The sequence below is a fragment of the Hyla sarda genome, unplaced genomic scaffold (assembly GCF_029499605.1).
Source record: "Hyla sarda isolate aHylSar1 unplaced genomic scaffold, aHylSar1.hap1 scaffold_402, whole genome shotgun sequence".
NCBI lineage: Eukaryota > Metazoa > Chordata > Amphibia > Anura > Hylidae > Hyla > Hyla sarda.
In genome coordinates, this window is record NW_026610419.1 from 270054 (window position 1) to 282969 (window position 12916).

At 46.0% G+C, this 12916-nt stretch overlaps 6 non-coding genes across 6 annotated transcripts; all 6 read left to right on the top strand.

Annotated features, from left to right (window-relative positions):
• The first annotated feature begins 6 nt into the window (after positions 1–6).
• On the top strand, positions 7–197 carry LOC130333262 (U2 spliceosomal RNA). Its single transcript, XR_008875494.1, has one exon. It is a non-coding gene; the product is annotated as a U2 spliceosomal RNA (small nuclear RNA).
• A 2094-nt stretch (positions 198–2291) lies between these two features.
• On the top strand, positions 2292–2482 carry LOC130333263 (U2 spliceosomal RNA). Its single transcript, XR_008875495.1, has one exon. It is a non-coding gene; the product is annotated as a U2 spliceosomal RNA (small nuclear RNA).
• A 2098-nt stretch (positions 2483–4580) lies between these two features.
• LOC130333264 (U2 spliceosomal RNA) lies at positions 4581–4771 on the top strand. The gene has a single exon (XR_008875496.1). It is a non-coding gene; the product is annotated as a U2 spliceosomal RNA (small nuclear RNA).
• A 2096-nt stretch (positions 4772–6867) lies between these two features.
• Positions 6868–7058, top strand: LOC130333265 (U2 spliceosomal RNA). The gene has a single exon (XR_008875497.1). It is a non-coding gene; the product is annotated as a U2 spliceosomal RNA (small nuclear RNA).
• Positions 7059–9135: 2077 nt separating this feature from the next.
• LOC130333266 (U2 spliceosomal RNA) lies at positions 9136–9326 on the top strand. The gene has a single exon (XR_008875498.1). It is a non-coding gene; the product is annotated as a U2 spliceosomal RNA (small nuclear RNA).
• A 2093-nt stretch (positions 9327–11419) lies between these two features.
• LOC130333267 (U2 spliceosomal RNA) lies at positions 11420–11610 on the top strand. The gene has a single exon (XR_008875499.1). It is a non-coding gene; the product is annotated as a U2 spliceosomal RNA (small nuclear RNA).
• Positions 11611–12916: the final 1306 nt, after the last annotated feature.

Here is a 12916-nt window from a genome sequence, read left to right on the forward strand (position 1 = left end):
ACGGTTATCGCTTCTCGGCCTTTTGGCTAAGATCAAGTGTAGTATCTGTTCTTATCAGTTTAATATCTGATACGTCCCCTATCTGGGGACCATATATTAAATGGATTTTTGAGAACGGGGGCCGATTTCGAAGCTTGCTTCCGTCGCCCTATGCATTGACCCGATATGGCAGTATCTTCGGGTACAGTGCACCACCCCCTTACAGGGTTAAAAAGAAAGATTCCTACTTTCATTGCTACCTGCTTGCTGGCTAGCCAGCTAGCCAGCCCTGTGGGCCTTGCTGCTGCTGCAGCCAAAAAACAAAAGGTGGTGCTGCTGCTGCTTCTGCTGCTTCTGCTTCTGCTTGTGTCTGGCCCCTGTTGGAGCGTCCAGGCACAGGACTTCTGCTGCTGCTGACTAAATGGCCTCCTTAATTGGATCATTTGAGTAGCCAGCACACCTGTGCAGGTAGGGCATGACATGATAGGCAGCTGCCTTGATAGCGGGTGGGTGCTGAATGTTCCTAATTGACAAAATAAGATTAATGCTTATGAAGAAATATAAAATCTCATCCCTTCCCCAATATCGCGCCACACCCCTACCCCTTAATTCCCTGGTTGAACGTGATGGACATATGTCTTTTTTCGACCGTACTAACTATGTAACTATGTAACATAACATGGGGGGGGGGGGGGGGGTCTCCTGGCTGTTCACACAGGTGTGTCATTGCTGTACATTGACCATGCATTGCTTCTGTGGTATTGCAAAGGCAAAGACAAATGCTTCCAGCCATCCATTGCACTAATGGATTGGTCATCAGCTGGCTGTCTATGTCCCGCATCAATATAGACCAAAGTACAGAGGGTTAGGCTATGCTATTGTGCACCTACCTGATGCATCAGAAGGTGCGAGGCCCTTGCTAAATTCTGTGCACAGACTTTGAGATCTATGCTTTAGACTGTATCTAAACCTGCTCCAACATGGACTGACATTCTGGCCTACTTTCAGCCGATGCGACTTGTCTGTCGCTGAACAGTCGCTTTTTATGTATTCAGCACCTATGTATAATGTTGTAAAAATGCTCTAGAAGCTAAAGTCGCAGAAATGTCACACATATTTGGCCTGCAACTTTCTGTGCGACAAATTCAGACAGGAAAAATCAGTATAAATCCTTAGAAAATTATCCCCCAGTGTCTCCATCTGCTGGCGGTATTGAATAAGCATTGCTGCACTGATGGGGTATGCATTAGACGAAAAAAAAGAAGAAAAAGAAGAATAATACGCCCAGAAAAGAGGCGAAAAGGAGAAAAACGTAAAAAAACGTGAAAAAAAAGTAAGAGGAAGAGAAGGGAAAAAAAGGTGGAAATGGGTTTAAAAGTGATTTCGGCGGAGAAATATATATATATATATATATATATATATATATATATATATATATATGCGCACACACACACATAGATATAAACGTATTCTCCGTTGAGATATTGCAGCCGCTGCTGTGTCCAGGCCCAGGAGCCTTAGCACTGTGCTGTGATGTCACTCAATACCACTGACATCACTAGGTGTAAACAACATCTCTCCTTTGCTGTGTATGTGACTATGGAGCTGTTTGGTGATGTCGTCTATTACGGCCTTCATAGAAGCAACAGGAGATTGTTGCATCCATCTTGAACCCTCAGAACTACAGTGCTATGATGTCACTCACTTCCACAGGCCTTGCAGAGTGTAAACAACAACAACCCAGCTTTGTTGTGTATGTAACCAAAGGGATTTGTGATGTCACCTAGAACCTTCACAGCAGCGACAGCTTTATGAGGAGCATCAGCACTGCTCTGCCTGAGCAGAACCATCACCGCCATAGGTTGTCAAATAACCCGGATTTAACCCACACAGGTAAGTCCAATGGGGTGCAGGCATGTCCTCTATGCTTACAGCTTCCCGTGGGTGTTGGTTTGATACCGTTTGGGGACAGCCAAGGAGGCATCTGCAGGCAACAAAGGTAGGTGTGTGCTTGTGTGTGTGTTTCCTATGCAGATCCTAAGCCCAGTGTCACATGCAAGTAGGAGGAGTAAGAAGGGTTCCTGGCAAATCCGGGTTATGGATTGCATTTAAAAAGGCCCCGTGGGAGTGCAATGGGCCCCTGTCTTGCTGCTTAGCAATAATGGTATGGGTTTAGGTTCTGCTGTGTGTACTGGTGGTTGACTGCCCCCCAGCCCAGAGTGTGCATGGAAAATTGTCTGGCAGCCTCCCTGACAGCAAGCAGTGATAGTGCCCATGAAGGGGACCTTGTTGGGCCCGCCCCTTTCACGGTTATCGCTTCTCGGCCTTTTGGCTAAGATCAAGTGTAGTATCTGTTCTTATCAGTTTAATATCTGATACGTCCCCTATCTGGGGACCATATATTAAATGGATTTTTGAGAACGGGGGCCGATTTCGAAGCTTGCTTCCGTCGCCCTATGCATTGACCCGATATGGCAGTATCTTCGGGTACAGTGCACCACCCCCTTACAGGGTTAAAAAGAAAGATTCCTACTTTCATTGCTACCTGCTTGCTGGCTAGCCAGCTAGCCAGCCCTGTGGGCCTTGCTGCTGCTGCAGCCAAAAAACAAAAGGTGGTGCTGCTGCTGCTTCTGCTGCTTCTGCTTCTGCTTGTGTCTGGCCCCTGTTGGAGCGTCCAGGCACAGGACTTCTGCTGCTGCTGACTAAATGGCCTCCTTAATTGGATCATTTGAGTAGCCAGCACACCTGTGCAGGTAGGGCATGACATGATAGGCAGCTGCCTTGATAGCGGGTGGGTGCTGAATGTTCCTAATTGACAAAATAAGATTAATGCTTATGAAGGAAATATAAAATCTCATCCCTTCCCCAATATCGCGCCACACCCCTACCCCTTAATTCCCTGGTTGAACGTGATGGACATATGTCTTTTTTCGACCGTACTAACTATGTAACTATGTAACATAACATGGGGGGGGGGGGGGGGGGTCTCCTGGCTGTTCACACAGGTGTGTCATTGCTGTACATTGACCATGCATTGCTTCTGTGGTATTGCAAAGGCAAAGACAAATGCTTCCAGCCATCCATTGCACTAATGGATTGGTCATCAGCTGGCTGTCTATGTCCCGCATCAATATAGACCAAAGTACAGAGGGTTAGGCTATGCTATTGTGCACCTACCTGATGCATCAGAAGGTGCGAGGCCCTTGCTAAATTCTGTGCACAGACTTTGAGATCTATGCTTTAGACTGTATCTAAACCTGCTCCAACATGGACTGACATTCTGGCCTACTTTCAGCCGATGCGACTTGTCTGTCGCTGAACAGTCGCTTTTTATGTATTCAGCACCTATGTATAATGTTGTAAAAATGCTCTAGAAGCTAAAGTCGCAGAAATGTCACACATATTTGGCCTGCAACTTTCTGTGCGACAAATTCAGACAGGAAAAATCAGTATAAATCCTTAGAAAATTATCCCCCAGTGTCTCCATCTGCTGGCGGTATTGAATAAGCATTGCTGCACTGATGGGGTATGCATTAGACGAAAAAAAAGAAGAAAAAGAAGAATAATACGCCCAGAAAAGAGGCGAAAAGGAGAAAAACGTAAAAAAACGTGAAAAAAAAGTAAGAGGAAGAGAAGGGAAAAAAAGGTGGAAATGGGTTTAAAAGTGATTTCGGCGGAGAAATATATATATATATATATATATATATATATATATATATATATATATATGCGCACACACACACATAGATATAAACGTATTCTCCGTTGAGATATTGCAGCCGCTGCTGTGTCCAGGCCCAGGAGCCTTAGCACTGTGCTGTGATGTCACTCAATACCACTGACATCACTAGGTGTAAACAACATCTCTCCTTTGCTGTGTATGTGACTATGGAGCTGTTTGGTGATGTCGTCTATTACGGCCTTCATAGAAGCAACAGGAGATTGTTGCATCCATCTTGAACCCTCAGAACTACAGTGCTATGATGTCACTCACTTCCACAGGCCTTGCAGAGTGTAAACAACAACAACCCAGCTTTGTTGTGTATGTAACCAAAGGGATTTGTGATGTCACCTAGAACCTTCACAGCAGCGACAGCTTTATGAGGAGCATCAGCACTGCTCTGCCTGAGCAGAACCATCACCGCCATAGGTTGTCAAATAACCCGGATTTAACCCACACAGGTAAGTCCAATGGGGTGCAGGCATGTCCTCTATGCTTACAGCTTCCCGTGGGTGTTGGTTTGATACCGTTTGGGGACAGCCAAGGAGGCATCTGCAGGCAACAAAGGTAGGTGTGTGCTTGTGTGTGTGTTTCCTATGCAGATCCTAAGCCCAGTGTCACATGCAAGTAGGAGGAGTAAGAAGGGTTCCTGGCAAATCCGGGTTATGGATTGCATTTAAAAAGGCCCCGTGGGAGTGCAATGGGCCCCTGTCTTGCTGCTTAGCAATAATGGTATGGGTTTAGGTTCTGCTGTGTGTACTGGTGGTTGACTGCCCCCCAGCCCAGAGTGTGCATGGAAAATTGTCTGGCAGCCTCCCTGACAGCAAGCAGTGATAGTGCCCATGAAGGGGACCTTGTTGGGCCCGCCCCTTTCACGGTTATCGCTTCTCGGCCTTTTGGCTAAGATCAAGTGTAGTATCTGTTCTTATCAGTTTAATATCTGATACGTCCCCTATCTGGGGACCATATATTAAATGGATTTTTGAGAACGGGGGCCGATTTCGAAGCTTGCTTCCGTCGCCCTATGCATTGACCCGATATGGCAGTATCTTCGGGTACAGTGCACCACCCCCTTACAGGGTTAAAAAGAAAGATTCCTACTTTCATTGCTACCTGCTTGCTGGCTAGCCAGCTAGCCAGCCCTGTGGGCCTTGCTGCTGCTGCAGCCAAAAAACAAAAGGTGGTGCTGCTGCTGCTTCTGCTGCTTCTGCTTCTGCTTGTGTCTGGCCCCTGTTGGAGCGTCCAGGCACAGGACTTCTGCTGCTGCTGACTAAATGGCCTCCTTAATTGGATCATTTGAGTAGCCAGCACACCTGTGCAGGTAGGGCATGACATGATAGGCAGCTGCCTTGATAGCGGGTGGGTGCTGAATGTTCCTAATTGACAAAATAAGATTAATGCTTATGAAGAAATATAAAATCTCATCCCTTCCCCAATATCGCGCCACACCCCTACCCCTTAATTCCCTGGTTGAACGTGATGGACATATGTCTTTTTTCGACCGTACTAACTATGTAACTATGTAACATAACATGGGGGGGGGGGGGGGGGGGTCTCCTGGCTGTTCACACAGGTGTGTCATTGCTGTACATTGACCATGCATTGCTTCTGTGGTATTGCAAAGGCAAAGACAAATGCTTCCAGCCATCCATTGCACTAATGGATTGGTCATCAGCTGGCTGTCTATGTCCCGCATCAATATAGACCAAAGTACAGAGGGTTAGGCTATGCTATTGTGCACCTACCTGATGCATCAGAAGGTGCGAGGCCCTTGCTAAATTCTGTGCACAGACTTTGAGATCTATGCTTTAGACTGTATCTAAACCTGCTCCAACATGGACTGACATTCTGGCCTACTTTCAGCCGATGCGACTTGTCTGTCGCTGAACAGTCGCTTTTTATGTATTCAGCACCTATGTATAATGTTGTAAAAATGCTCTAGAAGCTAAAGTCGCAGAAATGTCACACATATTTGGCCTGCAACTTTCTGTGCGACAAATTCAGACAGGAAAAATCAGTATAAATCCTTAGAAAATTATCCCCCAGTGTCTCCATCTGCTGGCGGTATTGAATAAGCATTGCTGCACTGATGGGGTATGCATTAGACGAAAAAAAAGAAGAAAAAGAAGAATAATACGCCCAGAAAAGAGGCGAAAAGGAGAAAAACGTAAAAAAACGTGAAAAAAAAGTAAGAGGAAGAGAAGGGAAAAAAAGGTGGAAATGGGTTTAAAAGTGATTTCGGCGGAGAAATATATATATATATATATATATATATATATATATATATATATATATGCGCACACACACACATAGATATAAACGTATTCTCCGTTGAGATATTGCAGCCGCTGCTGTGTCCAGGCCCAGGAGCCTTAGCACTGTGCTGTGATGTCACTCAATACCACTGACATCACTAGGTGTAAACAACATCTCTCCTTTGCTGTGTATGTGACTATGGAGCTGTTTGGTGATGTCGTCTATTACGGCCTTCATAGAAGCAACAGGAGATTGTTGCATCCATCTTGAACCCTCAGAACTACAGTGCTATGATGTCACTCACTTCCACAGGCCTTGCAGAGTGTAAACAACAACAACCCAGCTTTGTTGTGTATGTAACCAAAGGGATTTGTGATGTCACCTAGAACCTTCACAGCAGCGACAGCTTTATGAGGAGCATCAGCACTGCTCTGCCTGAGCAGAACCATCACCGCCATAGGTTGTCAAATAACCCGGATTTAACCCACACAGGTAAGTCCAATGGGGTGCAGGCATGTCCTCTATGCTTACAGCTTCCCGTGGGTGTTGGTTTGATACCGTTTGGGGACAGCCAAGGAGGCATCTGCAGGCAACAAAGGTAGGTGTGTGCTTGTGTGTGTGTTTCCTATGCAGATCCTAAGCCCAGTGTCACATGCAAGTAGGAGGAGTAAGAAGGGTTCCTGGCAAATCCGGGTTATGGATTGCATTTAAAAAGGCCCCGTGGGAGTGCAATGGGCCCCTGTCTTGCTGCTTAGCAATAATGGTATGGGTTTAGGTTCTGCTGTGTGTACTGGTGGTTGACTGCCCCCCAGCCCAGAGTGTGCATGGAAAATTGTCTGGCAGCCTCCCTGACAGCAAGCAGTGATAGTGCCCATGAAGGGGACCTTGTTGGGCCCGCCCCTTTCACGGTTATCGCTTCTCGGCCTTTTGGCTAAGATCAAGTGTAGTATCTGTTCTTATCAGTTTAATATCTGATACGTCCCCTATCTGGGGACCATATATTAAATGGATTTTTGAGAACGGGGGCCGATTTCGAAGCTTGCTTCCGTCGCCCTATGCATTGACCCGATATGGCAGTATCTTCGGGTACAGTGCACCACCCCCTTACAGGGTTAAAAAGAAAGATTCCTACTTTCATTGCTACCTGCTTGCTGGCTAGCCAGCTAGCCAGCCCTGTGGGCCTTGCTGCTGCTGCAGCCAAAAAACAAAAGGTGGTGCTGCTGCTGCTTCTGCTGCTTCTGCTTCTGCTTGTGTCTGGCCCCTGTTGGAGCGTCCAGGCACAGGACTTCTGCTGCTGCTGACTAAATGGCCTCCTTAATTGGATCATTTGAGTAGCCAGCACACCTGTGCAGGTAGGGCATGACATGATAGGCAGCTGCCTTGATAGCGGGTGGGTGCTGAATGTTCCTAATTGACAAAATAAGATTAATGCTTATGAAGAAATATAAAATCTCATCCCTTCCCCAATATCGCGCCACACCCCTACCCCTTAATTCCCTGGTTGAACGTGATGGACATATGTCTTTTTTCGACCGTACTAACTATGTAACTATGTAACATAACATGGGGGGGGGGGGGGGTCTCCTGGCTGTTCACACAGGTGTGTCATTGCTGTACATTGACCATGCATTGCTTCTGTGGTATTGCAAAGGCAAAGACAAATGCTTCCAGCCATCCATTGCACTAATGGATTGGTCATCAGCTGGCTGTCTATGTCCCGCATCAATATAGACCAAAGTACAGAGGGTTAGGCTATGCTATTGTGCACCTACCTGATGCATCAGAAGGTGCGAGGCCCTTGCTAAATTCTGTGCACAGACTTTGAGATCTATGCTTTAGACTGTATCTAAACCTGCTCCAACATGGACTGACATTCTGGCCTACTTTCAGCCGATGCGACTTGTCTGTCGCTGAACAGTCGCTTTTTATGTATTCAGCACCTATGTATAATGTTGTAAAAATGCTCTAGAAGCTAAAGTCGCAGAAATGTCACACATATTTGGCCTGCAACTTTCTGTGCGACAAATTCAGACAGGAAAAATCAGTATAAATCCTTAGAAAATTATCCCCCAGTGTCTCCATCTGCTGGCGGTATTGAATAAGCATTGCTGCACTGATGGGGTATGCATTAGACGAAAAAAAAGAAGAAAAAGAAGAATAATACGCCCAGAAAAGAGGCGAAAAGGAGAAAAACGTAAAAAAACGTGAAAAAAAAGTAAGAGGAAGAGAAGGGAAAAAAAGGTGGAAATGGGTTTAAAAGTGATTTCGGCGGAGAATATATATATATATATATATATATATATATATATATATATATATGCGCACACACACACATAGATATAAACGTATTCTCCGTTGAGATATTGCAGCCGCTGCTGTGTCCAGGCCCAGGAGCCTTAGCACTGTGCTGTGATGTCACTCAATACCACTGACATCACTAGGTGTAAACAACATCTCTCCTTTGCTGTGTATGTGACTATGGAGCTGTTTGGTGATGTCGTCTATTACGGCCTTCATAGAAGCAACAGGAGATTGTTGCATCCATCTTGAACCCTCAGAACTACAGTGCTATGATGTCACTCACTTCCACAGGCCTTGCACAACAATCCAGCTTTGTTGTGTATGTAACCAAAGGGATTTGTGATGTCACCTAGAACCTTCACAGCAGCGACAGCTTTATGAGGAGCATCAGCACTGCTCTGCCTGAGCAGAACCATCACCGCCATAGGTTGTCAAATAACCCGGATTTAACCCACACAGGTAAGTCCAATGGGGTGCAGGCATGTCCTCTATGCTTACAGCTTCCCGTGGGTGTTGGTTTGATACCGTTTGGGGACAGCCAAGGAGGCATCTGCAGGCAACAAAGGTAGGTGTGTGCTTGTGTGTGTGTTTCCTATGCAGATCCTAAGCCCAGTGTCACATGCAAGTAGGAGGAGTAAGAAGGGTTCCTGGCAAATCCGGGTTATGGATTGCATTTAAAAAGGCCCCGTGGGAGTGCAATGGGCCCCTGTCTTGCTGCTTAGCAATAATGGTATGGGTTTAGGTTCTGCTGTGTGTACTGGTGGTTGACTGCCCCCCAGCCCAGAGTGTGCATGGAAAATTGTCTGGCAGCCTCCCTGACAGCAAGCAGTGATAGTGCCCATGAAGGGGACCTTGTTGGGCCCGCCCCTTTCACGGTTATCGCTTCTCGGCCTTTTGGCTAAGATCAAGTGTAGTATCTGTTCTTATCAGTTTAATATCTGATACGTCCCCTATCTGGGGACCATATATTAAATGGATTTTTGAGAACGGGGGCCGATTTCGAAGCTTGCTTCCGTCGCCCTATGCATTGACCCGATATGGCAGTATCTTCGGGTACAGTGCACCACCCCCTTACAGGGTTAAAAAGAAAGATTCCTACTTTCATTGCTACCTGCTTGCTGGCTAGCCAGCTAGCCAGCCCTGTGGGCCTTGCTGCTGCTGCAGCCAAAAAACAAAAGGTGGTGCTGCTGCTGCTTCTGCTGCTTCTGCTTCTGCTTGTGTCTGGCCCCTGTTGGAGCGTCCAGGCACAGGACTTCTGCTGCTGCTGACTAAATGGCCTCCTTAATTGGATCATTTGAGTAGCCAGCACACCTGTGCAGGTAGGGCATGACATGATAGGCAGCTGCCTTGATAGCGGGTGGGTGCTGAATGTTCCTAATTGACAAAATAAGATTAATGCTTATGAAGAAATATAAAATCTCATCCCTTCCCCAATATCGCGCCACACCCCTACCCCTTAATTCCCTGGTTGAACGTGATGGACATATGTCTTTTTTCGACCGTACTAACTATGTAACTATGTAACATAACATGGGGGGGGGGGGGGGGGGTCTCCTGGCTGTTCACACAGGTGTGTCATTGCTGTACATTGACCATGCATTGCTTCTGTGGTATTGCAAAGGCAAAGACAAATGCTTCCAGCCATCCATTGCACTAATGGATTGGTCATCAGCTGGCTGTCTATGTCCCGCATCAATATAGACCAAAGTACAGAGGGTTAGGCTATGCTATTGTGCACCTACCTGATGCATCAGAAGGTGCGAGGCCCTTGCTAAATTCTGTGCACAGACTTTGAGATCTATGCTTTAGACTGTATCTAAACCTGCTCCAACATGGACTGACATTCTGGCCTACTTTCAGCCGATGCGACTTGTCTGTCGCTGAACAGTCGCTTTTTATGTATTCAGCACCTATGTATAATGTTGTAAAAATGCTCTAGAAGCTAAAGTCGCAGAAATGTCACACATATTTGGCCTGCAACTTTCTGTGCGACAAATTCAGACAGGAAAAATCAGTATAAATCCTTAGAAAATTATCCCCCAGTGTCTCCATCTGCTGGCGGTATTGAATAAGCATTGCTGCACTGATGGGGTATGCATTAGACGAAAAAAAAGAAGAAAAAGAAGAATAATACGCCCAGAAAAGAGGCGAAAAGGAGAAAAACGTAAAAAAACGTGAAAAAAAAGTAAGAGGAAGAGAAGGGAAAAAAAGGTGGAAATGGGTTTAAAAGTGATTTCGGCGGAGAAATATATATATATATATATATATATATATATATATATATATATATGCGCACACACACACATAGATATAAACGTATTCTCCGTTGAGATATTGCAGCCGCTGCTGTGTCCAGGCCCAGGAGCCTTAGCACTGTGCTGTGATGTCACTCAATACCACTGACATCACTAGGTGTAAACAACATCTCTCCTTTGCTGTGTATGTGACTATGGAGCTGTTTGGTGATGTCGTCTATTACGGCCTTCATAGAAGCAACAGGAGATTGTTGCATCCATCTTGAACCCTCAGAACTACAGTGCTATGATGTCACTCACTTCCACAGGCCTTGCAGAGTGTAAACAACAACAACCCAGCTTTGTTGTGTATGTAACCAAAGGGATTTGTGATGTCACCTAGAACCTTCACAGCAGCGACAGCTTTATGAGGAGCATCAGCACTGCTCTGCCTGAGCAGAACCATCACCGCCATAGGTTGTCAAATAACCCGGATTTAACCCACACAGGTAAGTCCAATGGGGTGCAGGCATGTCCTCTATGCTTACAGCTTCCCGTGGGTGTTGGTTTGATACCGTTTGGGGACAGCCAAGGAGGCATCTGCAGGCAACAAAGGTAGGTGTGTGCTTGTGTGTGTGTTTCCTATGCAGATCCTAAGCCCAGTGTCACATGCAAGTAGGAGGAGTAAGAAGGGTTCCTGGCAAATCCGGGTTATGGATTGCATTTAAAAAGGCCCCGTGGGAGTGCAATGGGCCCCTGTCTTGCTGCTTAGCAATAATGGTATGGGTTTAGGTTCTGCTGTGTGTACTGGTGGTTGACTGCCCCCCAGCCCAGAGTGTGCATGGAAAATTGTCTGGCAGCCTCCCTGACAGCAAGCAGTGATAGTGCCCATGAAGGGGACCTTGTTGGGCCCGCCCCTTTCACGGTTATCGCTTCTCGGCCTTTTGGCTAAGATCAAGTGTAGTATCTGTTCTTATCAGTTTAATATCTGATACGTCCCCTATCTGGGGACCATATATTAAATGGATTTTTGAGAACGGGGGCCGATTTCGAAGCTTGCTTCCGTCGCCCTATGCATTGACCCGATATGGCAGTATCTTCGGGTACAGTGCACCACCCCCTTACAGGGTTAAAAAGAAAGATTCCTACTTTCATTGCTACCTGCTTGCTGGCTAGCCAGCTAGCCAGCCCTGTGGGCCTTGCTGCTGCTGCAGCCAAAAAACAAAAGGTGGTGCTGCTGCTGCTGCTGCTGCTTCTGCTTCTGCTTGTGTCTGGCCCCTGTTGGAGCGTCCAGGCACAGGACTTCTGCTGCTGCTGACTAAATGGCCTCCTTAATTGGATCATTTGAGTAGCCAGCACACCTGTGCAGGTAGGGCATGACATGATAGGCAGCTGCCTTGATAGCGGGTGGGTGCTGAATGTTCCTAATTGACAAAATAAGATTAATGCTTATGAAGAAATATAAAATCTCATCCCTTCCCCAATATCGCGCCACACCCCTACCCCTTAATTCCCTGGTTGAACGTGATGGACATATGTCTTTTTTCGACCGTACTAACTATGTAACTATGTAACATAACATGGGGGGGGGGGGGGTCTCCTGGCTGTTCACACAGGTGTGTCATTGCTGTACATTGACCATGCATTGCTTCTGTGGTATTGCAAAGGCAAAGACAAATGCTTCCAGCCATCCATTGCACTAATGGATTGGTCATCAGCTGGCTGTCTATGTCCCGCATCAATATAGACCAAAGTACAGAGGGTTAGGCTATGCTATTGTGCACCTACCTGATGCATCAGAAGGTGCGAGGCCCTTGCTAAATTCTGTGCACAGACTTTGAGATCTATGCTTTAGACTGTATCTAAACCTGCTCCAACATGGACTGACATTCTGGCCTACTTTCAGCCGATGCGACTTGTCTGTCGCTGAACAGTCGCTTTTTATGTATTCAGCACCTATGTATAATGTTGTAAAAATGCTCTAGAAGCTAAAGTCGCAGAAATGTCACACATATTTGGCCTGCAACTTTCTGTGCGACAAATTCAGACAGGAAAAATCAGTATAAATCCTTAGAAAATTATCCCCCAGTGTCTCCATCTGCTGGCGGTATTGAATAAGCATTGCTGCACTGATGGGGTATGCATTAGACGAAAAAAAAGAAGAAAAAGAAGAATAATACGCCCAGAAAAGAGGCGAAAAGGAGAAAAACGTAAAAAAACGTGAAAAAAAAGTAAGAGGAAGAGAAGGGAAAAAAAGGTGGAAATGGGTTTAAAAGTGATTTCGGCGGAGAAATATATATATATATATATATATATATATATATATATATATATATATGCGCACACACACACATAGATATAAACGTATTCTCCGTTGAGATATTGCAGCCGCTGCTGTGTCCAGGCCCAGGAGCCTTAGCACTGT